The sequence below is a fragment of the Cynocephalus volans genome, chromosome 6 (assembly GCF_027409185.1).
Source record: "Cynocephalus volans isolate mCynVol1 chromosome 6, mCynVol1.pri, whole genome shotgun sequence".
NCBI lineage: Eukaryota > Metazoa > Chordata > Mammalia > Dermoptera > Cynocephalidae > Cynocephalus > Cynocephalus volans.
Genome location: NC_084465.1, coordinates 13,878,557 through 13,890,663, shown reverse-complemented (window position 1 = coordinate 13,890,663; position 12,107 = coordinate 13,878,557).

The window sequence follows — 12,107 nt, the reverse complement described above, 5'->3', positions numbered from 1 at the left end:
TTATTTTTTTTAAATGACCCTGGTAATCTTCAATAGCTTCCCTATTTTCTGGTCTGATACAATATTGTAGTCTTGTCTTTTACTTATCTTGACTTATAACAGGAATGATTTATCCAAGAAGACCTGGTTAATTTTGGTGAAAGATGGTGTTTAGAGATTCTACTGGATATTTAGGCTTTGTACTCCTGCTGGCAAGATGGATAGTCAGTAATGGTAGTAATTGAGTTAGTCTTGGTTAGATGCAATCCAAGTTGCTGAACCAATAGATGGTCTTCATCTTTGCCTCCATGACCACTGGTGTGCTTGGGAAGTGAGGCTCACTGACACCCAATGTATGTGAGTATTCCTGTCCATATGGGAACTGAAAAGCTCCTTTCCAGTAGATTTTATCTTGAGCAGTCACACAGGATATACATCAATTTACTCATTTTTTCCTCTCTAAACTCTGTGTCATCAATCCTCTAAACTTTATCTTTTTATTTCCAATTAGTCCATTAGAAACACACTTTAAATCAGTGCATATCCTGGCTTCAGAACTTCTTCCTTCATGAATAAAAGAAGTCCTAAAATGGAAAGATATGGAAAACACTAAGTCTTAAAGCACAGTTACACATAAAAGGGAAGATTGCATTAATATCATCAAATAAAATAAAAATAAAAACTTCCAGGCTCATAACCAGACATTAGGCAGGATGACATAGTTAACTGATTAGAAGAGTTATTGCCTTATGAGCTATAATATTGAGAATATTGACATAAGCATCTCACTTTGCATGGGCTGCAAAGATCACTGTCTTACAACGATTCTTTATGAAATACAATCTGTCCCTACCTGTGTTTTAACCTCTTCTTTGCATTTCTTATTTCTTCATCAAGAGAAAACCATATTAGAAGATAACTGGGTCTCCATCCTAGATCAGATCTACAACCTGGATCAGATTCCGTCGTCTGGTCCACTGAGGCTGAAGGTCATGTGCTGCTGCCGGTTCCTTCTTGAGAGGTGACACTGGGTGGCCTCCTGCAGACAGCTGATGAGAAGCTAGCAAGAGTGAAGTTTATGGCGGTGGGGATGGAGCAGATACTCCCCAGGCCTCAGGCCTCAGCTCCTGCCTGTGGAAGGGTTTAGGGTGGGTGCCACAGACCATCCTGTGAGATGGACTGGTTTGGGGCCAGCAGGCCTGGTAGGCGTAGATAGAGTCAGCCTCTGGATCTTCGTCTTCTGAGTTAAGAAATGAGTGAAGGTAAAGTACAATAAATATCAAGGAGGGAGTGATTCCCTCCTGCTCCATGATCAAGTGTGCAAAGGACCTGGGCCCGATGAGTTCAAGAGTCGCTGGCAAAGTTGAAGTTGAAGTTGAGGTTGAAGAAGGCCTGGATCTTGAGTCAACGTTTGCATGAGAACTACCCAGCAAAGCCACCCCACCGTGTCACCCAAATGGAAATTTTGTGAAAATGAGAATAAAATTTAAATTTGGCAAGCCACTGATATTTTAGGATTGTTTGCTTCAGCAAATAGCCCACTTTGAAAGACACAATGAGATTATTATTTTAATACACTGATTTTACAATATCCTTTGTGTATCTAATTAGCATTGTGCTCCTTATAAATAGCAAGTGATTGTTGCCTTCAAGTAGCACACAATACAGTCAAGTTCTGGTAACCTGGATTTAGAAATTTCTATAAATGTGTTCAAGATTGCTTTGGCTTTTTAAGCTTTAAAGTAGGTAGCAAGTACTGATAATGTGATAATTGAAAAGCTTCATGTCTTTATTAAATACAATGATGTCAAGCAAACACTCCAAATTCCTTATAATGTGGTTTTTTTTTTTTTTTGAGCCTAAATGCTTTGTTAATATTAATAAATAACAAAGGCTAGGTCCTTTTTATATTGTATATTTTTATTAATGTATAATTTACCCACAGTAAAATTCACCCTTTTCTGTGCACAATTCCATGAGTTTTGAAAAATGCATGCAGTCATGTAAATACCATTGCAGTCAAGATATAGAAAGTTTTATCATCTCAAACATACCCATGTGCACATTTGTACTCTATTCATGTTCTTGGACACCAGCCATTGGCAATCATGATCAGATTTCTGTCTCTCTACATTTGCCTATTGCAAAATATCATATAAATGGAATAGTATGTAGCTTTTTAAGCCTGACTTCTTCCTCCTAATATAATGAATTTGAGATGCGTCCATATTGTTATACGTTACAGTAGTTCATTCCTTTTTTTATTGCTGTGTAATATTTCATTGTATCGATTTACCATGATTTGTCCATTTACTATTTTAAAGTTCATTTGCATTATTTCTAATTTTTGGCAATTATGAACAGAACTTTTGTAATTATTCACATACAAATTTCTGGGTGAACATAGGGTTTTTTTTTGTTTCAATTTGGTGAAATGAGATCCCATGTAAGAGTTACATTGTTAGGTTTATTGCAAGAGCTTGTTTCCATTCATAACAAGGTGCCAAACTGTTTTTAAAAGTGGTTGTGCCATTTGAATTTGCATCTGCAATATCTGAAAGTTGAAGTTATTTTGCATTACTGATAATACTTACTAGTGTCAATTACCATTTTTATTAAAGTTGGCCATAGGCAAGTAGTGGCATCTCATTATGGTTTTAATTTGCATTTCCTTGAGGACTAATAATGTTGAGTATTTTTCTGTGTGTTCTTTTCAGGCATCTGCATGCCTTTGATGCAATGTTTCCTCAGATCTTTTACCCAGTTATCATTGGGTTGTTTATTTTCTTACTATTGAGTTCTGAGGGTTTGTTAAATATTCAGATCCAAATATTTGACATGTTTTGCAAACCAGCTTCTTCCAGACTGTAGCTTGTCTTTTCATTCTCTTAACAGTGTCTTTCAGGAAGCAGAAGTGTTAATTATGAGGAAGTTAAATTTATCCATTTCCTTCATTTATAGATGATGCTTTGGTGTCTTATCTGAGGAATGTTTGCCTAATTTATGGTCACAGTGGTTTTTATTAGCATTTAAGACTCTGTTCCCATACATTCAAGTCTCTTGTCTGCTGTATTTAAGTGCCTGATTCACTGTGTTTAAGTCTAAGATCCTTTGCATTTAAGTATGTAGTCCATTTTGAGTTAATTTTTTGTGTATTGTCCATACGGTTCAAGGGTTGGATTCAGGCCCCCCTCCTTTTTAAAAAAAATATGGATGTCTAATTGTTCAATACCATTTGTTGCAAAGTCAATCTTTTTTCCATTAATTTTTTTTTGCAACTTTTCTGAAAATCAACTGACCACCTATGTGTGAATAGATTTTTGGACTCTTCTGTTTCTTTGATTTATAAGTAGATACTTTCATCTATACCACACTGTCTTAATTACAGTAGGTTTTGAAGTCAGCTAGTGTAAGTTGTCCAACTTTGCTCTTCTTTTTCAAAATTGTTGTGGTTTTTCAACATCCTTTGCTTTTTCATAAAAGTTTTAGAATCAGCTTGGTAATTCATATAAAAATTTCCATGGAGATTTTGATTGGTCTTGCATTGTATCTATGAATCAGTTTGGAAGAGAACTGATATTTTAAAAATACTGTCTTTCACACAATGAACATGGTAGATAATTCTCCATTACTGAGGTCTTCTTTGATTTTTTTCACCAGCGTTTTGTGGTTTACAGAATATAGATCTAGCACATATTTACCTAGATTTATACCTATTTTATGTTTTTATGTGCAAGTATAAATAGCACTGTTTTGAATATTTCAGTTTCCAATTGCTTATTGATAATAGTTACAGGTACAGTTTTGTACATTAACCTCATATCCAGTGACCTTGCTGAATTCATGAATTTGTTTTAGTAGCTTTCTGTAGATTAGTTGGATTTCCTACAGAGATAACTATGTCATCTATGAATAGAGACAATATTATTTCCATCTTTCCAATTTGAATGCCCTTTACTTCTGTAGTCTTATGAAACTGGCAAGTGGCGCGGTCCACGCCATGGCAGGGTCTTGAAAAGAATAGCTTGGGCTGCCCTTTCTGAGGTGGCAAGGCCCCGGAGGGAGAGCTGCTGGCAGGGCCATGGCTACCAGCGCTTGCTTTCACTGTAAAGATCTCTGCCTTGGCATAGTGGTCCTGCTTTTGCTTTCTCTTTTGATGTTTTGGTCAGCGTGGCAGTTTCCTGAGTTTCCAAAAGATGCAAAAAATGACACACAAACAGTTGTTGTCATAAAATTAGATTATCCCACAAAAGATCCGGGAAGATTGAACAATTCCAAATTGTCCCTTTTGAGTCAATTACACCAACAGATGTTTTAAAAACACCTTATGAGTAGCCATGAGCAATTGTTTTTACCGAAGAAATTAATAAACAATAGAAATCCCCATCCTCTTCCCACCATCTGGGTAAATGGTTATATGGGTTATAAAATGGGAAAAGGAAAAATTTGGTACCTCCTAGGGGATGTCCTAAATATGACTTAAGTTGGCAAACATCATTTACAGGGGATTACATTAATGGGAAGAGAATGGTTGGAATTAATGGAAAAAGATACTGTAGGAAGGATTAAATTTATGAGAAAGAATGCGTAGAAACCCTGTTACTCATTGGTGTCCTAAGTTAAATAAAAAATCTTAGTAAGATATTGGGACAAAAACATATGTTGCACAACTTTCCCTCCTAAAGATAAAGATTATAAATGGAATTTTGAATGCACCTGGTTTTGTGAGGGATGGTGCTGTGCACTTTGACACTTTACATTGGGCCACACAGCCGCTATATTAAATACATGCATGATAAAGCTGTTCAAATATCCTTTATTCTTTTTCCAAATGAAAAATAGGCTCATGCCTATAGAAATATGAGAATCATTAAATTTTTAGTTGATTATAAGTTTAATCGTTAGATTTATAAGTTTTAAATATAATTGTTAGAATTTTCTTTTATAGTACTTAAAAGTTAAAAATATATATAAGGTTTGTTTAACACTTTGTAACCGCAATTGCTGCCATCTCAATTTTGAGTCAGACATATAATTTATGCTTGCTGGTAGTAATAAAGTTTAAGATTATTATAAGGGCAAGAAGAAAAGAAACACAATGGTGAGAAACATCAAGAACAGCAAGTCACAGACTAATTGACCACAACAGATGTAATCACTGGAAAGAATTGGCTGTCCACCGAGCTTTATTTAACCTTGTGGATTATTAATTTTATGAAAACTGATGTAATTTTAAGAAAAAGTTTCCATTTAACTATTGGTTTAATAATTTTAAAGGTTTATGTAGTTAAAATGCCCACATTAACCTCCCCGTGTTGTGTAACAAATAAAAATGCTGTTTTCAGCCTGAAGGCTGCTTCAGCTGCTTTAGTTGCTTTGGCTATGACAGAGCTGACAGCCCGCAGAGTGAGAACGTGCTTCAAAGGAACCGAGGTCTCTGCCTGTGTTTGTTATTTTCACTGACTCTTCATCCCTTTTTCAAGGGCCCCCAACTTGACTGGAGCTGGTCTCCGGCAGGCAAGGGCCTTTAGTACAGTGTTAATAGGAGTGGTGAGAAAGGACATCTGTCCTTAATTCCAATTTTAGGATGATATAATTTAAAGATTTAATCCCCACTGAATATGATTTTAGTTGTAAGTTTTGTAGATGGCATTTATCAGTTTGAGGAAGCACTCTTTTTCTAGTTTGCTGAGTTTTTTTTTTCTTTTACTATAAATGGATATTAAATCTGACAAATACGTTTTCTGCATTATTTGAGAGGATCATATGGTTTTTACCTCTTCAGAATGATGATGTTGTGAAATACGTTGATTAATTTTTGAGTAATGAACTAATCTTGCATTCCATACTTCTTAGTCATAATATATTACCAAGTGAATATTTTTTATGATGGCATTTTATTGTTATTACTGGCTTATTTTTATACCACTTAAATTTTTCTGTGGTGGTTGAGATAATTTGAAATATAAGTTTTTAATTAATCCTAATCTAATTTAAGTGATATATCTCTGCATGTTGTAGCATAGGAACCTTCAAACAGTACACTACTATTTGCTAACCTTCCATTTTTGTACTATTATTGTTGAATATTTCATGTTCACATAAGCCATAAATACAAATAATTGTCATTATTTTTGCATCTGTCAATTATCTTTTAGTGTGATAAATATTTAAAAATGAGTTTATGTTAACCTTCAATTTTACTATTTCTAGAATGGTCTTCCTTTCTTCTTTGTTTCTTTCTCTCTTTCTTTCTCTTCCTTCCTTCCTCTTTCTTTCCCTCTGTGTAGATACAATTCTCTGCCATTATATTTCTTAGTGTAATAAATTTTTATTAACATTTCTTCTGACCTAGGTCTGCTGGAATTATATTCATTCAGTTTTTGTTTGTCTGAAAAGGAATTTATTTCTCCTTCATTCTCAGGAGATATTTTCTCTGCATATAAAATTCTTAGTTGATAGTTTTTTCCTCCCACATCAGGGCTTTAAAGATGGGACTCCATTTGTTTCCTGGCTTGCAGTTTCTGACAAGAAGTCAGCTTTGATTTGGAACTTTCTTCTTCTGTATGAGATGTATCTTTTTTTCCTCCATCAGGCTGCTTTTAAGGTTTTCACTTTAATCTTTGGCTTTTCAATAGTTTGAATAGCAGGCATCTAAGTTTTTGTTAATTTTCAGGTATGCTGTTTGGCCAAGCTCCTTGAATTTGTGCTTTGATGTCTTTCATTATTTTTCTAAACCATTATCTCTTCAAATATTTTTTCTTTTCCTTTTGTTGCATTTTTTCCTCTGGGATTTTCAAATTTTATGTATGTTCAATTGTTTAAAATTATCCCACAGTCTTTGAATGCAATATCGTCTTTTATTGTTATTACTTTTTTCTTTGTGCTTCAGTATTGCTAATCTTTATTGATTTATCTTTATCTTCATTGATTGTTTCTTGCTCTGTTGAAGCTCCTTGAAAGCATTTGTCTTCTCTGTCACTTTGTTTTTTAATTTCTATTTGATTCTTCCATATGGTTTTTATTTCTCTGCTGAAATTTCTTATACATTTATGAAAGCTGTCCATCTTTTCCACAGGATACTTTCACTTATTAATGAGAGGTATTTTAAATCCCTGTGTGATAGTTCCTATATCCAAGTCATATTTGATTCTGGTCATATTCATTCCTTTGTTTTGTAATACTGTTTTTTTTTTTTCCTTTTTTCTTCTTCTAATACTTAATTTTGGTTGGACCCAGACATTGTGTGTATAAAATAACAGACTCAGTAAAATGGGCATGTCTCTTTTGTTTGTGTTGTAGTCTTGTGGTGCATGTAAGGGGGTGTGGGAATCAATGCCGTCATGGGTTGAGCTGCATTTGAGTTTTCTTGTTGCTATGATTGTCCTCAGTGCACCAACAAATCCAAATTTCTCTAGCATTACTTCTGCTTGGAGTGAGATGTTCAGTTTTTGGAGAGTTTTCCCAAGATTGCTGCTCCATTCTCAGTTTTAAGCCCTCCCTGTGAGATTCCATGAAGAGAGTGTCTACATTAGTCCATTATTGCGTTGCTTTAACAGAGTACCTGAGACTGGGCAATTTATAAAGAGTAGAGGTTTATTTGGCTTATGATTCTGGGACCGCTGTGGTAGGCAGTCAGCAGGCACAAACAGATCACATGGAGAGGAACCAAGAGAGAGAGGGGAGGTGCCAGGCTCCTTTTAAACAATCAGCTCTTGAAGGAACTAGTAGTGTGAACACTCACTCACTGTCTGCCCCCGGCCCCCAGCCCAGCATTAATCCATTCATGAGGGATCCACCCCCATGACCCACACTGCTTCCAATATTGACAAGTTGGGGAACAGATTTGACATGAGCTTTGGGGGGACATCATATCCAAACTCTATCAGTGTCTTCCCACATGTTTCCACTCCCTCATGGTAAACCACTGTTACTTGTTCAATTTTTGGTGGCCTGATGACAGAAGGTAAGGGATTATTGTCTGTTTTTCTGGTTCTTTCTTAATCTTAGGCATATCCTTTGCTCCTGTGTCTCAGGGTTGGGGCATTCTTAGTGATCCTGTTTCATCCCCAACCTTAAGAGATAGCTCATGGTCTGAGCCTGGGATAGTTTCCTGCCCCCACAGAAATGCCAGGGCTAGAAAACTTTTTTTTTCAGTTCCCTTTCCTTAGCAATGAGTCTTTATCTTCCTTTGGGAAAAAACAGGGCTTTCTGCTCTTCCTCCAATGTTTCATTCAATAAAGGGGACAGACTTGGTGTGTGTATGGGGGTGGGGAGGCCTTCTGCCTCCAACAGTAGATGTTGCTGTTTCCCCCTAAACCTGCACAATGAATGAGGCTTTTCCTAGTTTTCCACCCTCCTCCAAACATTCTGTGTGGACTGTTTGAAGTCTGAGGAGGAAATCTTTTTTTTTTTTGTTTGTTTGTTTTTTTGTCTTTTTCGTGACCGGTACTCAGCCAGTGAGTACACCAGCCATTCCTATACAGGATCTGAACCCGCGGCGGGAGTGTCACTGCGCTCCCAGCGCCGCACTCTCCCGAGTGCGCCACAGGCTCGGCCCTGAGGAGGAAATCTTGAGAACTGGTGAGAACTCATCTTTTATCTGCAGCTCCTACAGTATTCTACTCAGTACCCCACACTCAGCCTTTAGAATGCTGGAAACTCTGACAGTTTATATGGTGGGCTCATTTTCCTCCCATGCACTGGCTCAGATAAGGCAAAGCTCTTTTCTCATGGCTTTCTGGAAGTACCTATCTTTCCTGAAGTTTTATTTTCACTAGCTTCCCTGCAACTTTAGTTCTCTAGTAATTTCATAAATAGTTATGATTTTGTAGATCATCTGGCCTTTTCTTGCTTTAGAAAGGAAATGATGCTCTTTTTAGCTTTCTACAAAATATATGGAATCTAGAAGAAGCTCAATACTTTTTAAGGTCTGTTTAAACAGACAAAGTATAAGGGGAAAATATGTGCTAATTTTCAGTTAAGTAAATTGTAGCAATGGCAAATAATGCTTTTTATGCCAAGGACTTGTAAGCCAAACAAATTACTTATCTAGAAGCAACTTACTCAAGTTATGTACATGGCCTAGGAAGAAGCTATTTATAATATTCATACTTTTTTTTTTTTGGCAGTACCAAGGCTGTGAACTGACAGTGAATTGATGGTAAACATTAGTTTGTCTTTCACAAATGCTTCTTGAAGGAAATAATTTAATCTTTAGACACCTATGTGATGACCTTCCTGTACAAAAGAGAAAGCATTTCCTGTTTGGGGAACAGCAAGAATTATTGTAGGATGGATGGAGGCTCACATGGGAGAGAAACAGGGAAAAACTAGATTGTGGTTGACTTTGAAGCTCTTTACTAAGTTGAATTGAAATTTGCATTAGAGTTACTCAAGACTTTAGAACAAATATTTGTGAACTGGGTAATGACAGAATAAAGTGTTGTACTAAAAGATGTGACAGTGGTGTACAGAATAAATGGCTCCAAGACTTATCAAAATTTATTCTACCCAAAACACCTGGAAGGCTTATTAAAACAGAGTTTGCTGGACCTTATCTGAATAGTTTCAGATGCAGTGAGTCTGGGTTGAATAAAGACTATCATGTTTTGAAAAGCACTAAATTAGCTGGAATCTTATGAACAAAATGTTAAAATAATAGAGGCCAGAAGTATTAATAATGTAAAGGAAGAATCTATCTGAGAGACATTTCAAAGTAAATGCTGAATTATAGTAAGTTGAATATGAAGGACGATTTTCCTAAGGTTTTGAATAAGAGTGACTAAGAATGCTGTGGAGCCATTGTTAAAAGCTTGGAATTTGGAAGTTTATCTTTGATGTCTGCAGATGAGTGGGGAAAAAGAGTGATGTGAACTCATTCTCATTACTGTGGCTAAAGTGTTTACTCCTGTGGAATTTTACCAGCTTCCTGGAGACAAATTACTCAACCAGTTCTTTCAACTCTATGGGAGTTTAGAAATTGGGGTATAGAATAAGAAGACTCTCTATTTTCCCTTTCTATTGTCTAGAATATCCCAGGACATTTGCCAAAGACACTGGGTACTGTAATATCAGAAGTCATAGTGACATGACTGAATACATTAGTGAATAGGTGATGGATGATACCTTCGGTACATATAGATGATTTGGTATATAACTAATGGACATTCAGGAAATAGATGAGTTGGCATGTGGATGACAGAGTGTGCTAATGAGTGCAGGAGGAGATGGGCGAATGGGTGAGTATTGAAATGGTGATAGACAGTTGGGTAAATGAGTAGATACATAAATAGTGGTGCTGAGGAATTACTGGGTATTAGACTTGGTAGATGAGCAAATGGATAAATGATTCATTTAAGAGTGCCTGATGCATTAAGAATATATTAGAGAATGGTACTATGCTGGCATTCTGTCAACATTACATTGACTTCATACATATTAAAAACTCAAAGAGGTATGTAAAATTAACCCTTTTGTGTTATTTTGGATGACCTTCTTCTTTTCTCTCTTCTTTTTTTCCTGTAGATCATAAGAATCTCTTTTTATAGATCTTATTTGGAGACTTAAATCTTCCTATGCAATGCCATCATTCTGGAACTTAAATAGCAACATGAGACATGTCCTGGGTATCCATCGACACTTACAAAGCTCACAGAGGGCCATTAAATTCTTTTTATTTAATCTCAGCACAATAAAGCACAACTCTCTTGTCTCCAGAAAGAGAGGTAAGAGCATCCTAAAGCTAAAGTGGAGAGAGGTTTTCTTCCACCTGGTGTGGATATAGGCTCATTCACTGCTCACTAGAATAAGGCACTGAGAGCGAAAAGTTAGGTTTGGGTTATAGGAGAAAATCCTAAAACCTCAAGAAGGTGGATTCTATGATTTTTAAAAATGGCCTGAGGCTTCAGTAGAGTGTCAGAAGGGAGAGAGATGGAGAATAACAGCCTTCCACAGGGAGAGAAAGGGTGGCATGCTGTACCGACTCATGAGAATTCAGAGTAGTGACAGAAATTAACACTCTAATGCATAAAGATCCTGAGGGGAATCTGTCAGCCCCACATTGCCCATGCAGCCACTACCACACTTCATTAGTTCTCTATGCATGAGACAATTTGGGAGCACTGGTCAACTTCCTCCCACTAGTTGGGATCTGGAGCTCAAAGAGTCTGGACACCTAATCTCTCTGGCATGCCATTTAATTGGAGGAGAGCACTCTTTAGAAATCCACTTAATCCTAGAATAAAATAGACATATCCATATTTTTAGGAACTAATTAATATTTAAGAACTCTTAATAGAGGTGTCAACAGAGGGTAGGTGTAAACAGAGGTTTATAGAAGGGCAGGAATAATACTGCTCTGATTTGATAGAGACTTTTAACCAGAGATATGAACCATGAATGGTAAAACCTTCTCACCCTAAGTATTGCAGCAAATGCAATAAAATAATTCTGCTTTCCAGAAGCTGAAGGCTAAGGTACATTTTCATCATCTGAATTTATCAATTTCAAACTTTAATGCTGGCAGAAAGAAAGAAAAAGAGTGAAACGGAGATGGGGAAAGAGAATAATTATTAATTAAAAATTGGAGATACCATGGATTAATTCTGCATCAATTTTTGAGAAGATATTTAGGGGAGGAAACTACATTAATAATAAAACATTGAGTTAGATATTGATGTTCATGCACATGTAGTAGGAATATATTATATGTCCAGAAAAGATAAGTTGTCAATTGCTTTAAAGTCTCTTATCAATTATTTCCCTAATAGTGTGTATACAAAGTATTTTGATTTTCTTTTTAATAGAAAAAAATTAAGATGTATGATTAAGTGCATTGTTTAAAGTTATAGGACTTTCCAAACATGAACTCAGACTAGAACTGAGGTCTCCTGACTCTCAGTTTGGGGCTGGTTCCTCTTGTAGGGCTGTAGGGATTGCACCATGGAAACTTATTGAGCAAAGGAATTGCATTGCAAAAGAATAACCTAGTCTTAGATATAGGGGACAGAGACAGAAAGAAGCTGAGTAGTTACAGAATGAAACCATGATAAAATATATCACCAAAGGTGAATTTCAAGAGTACACATTGGTCTCAATAACTGGATTCAGATCATGTAAAAAGTCAA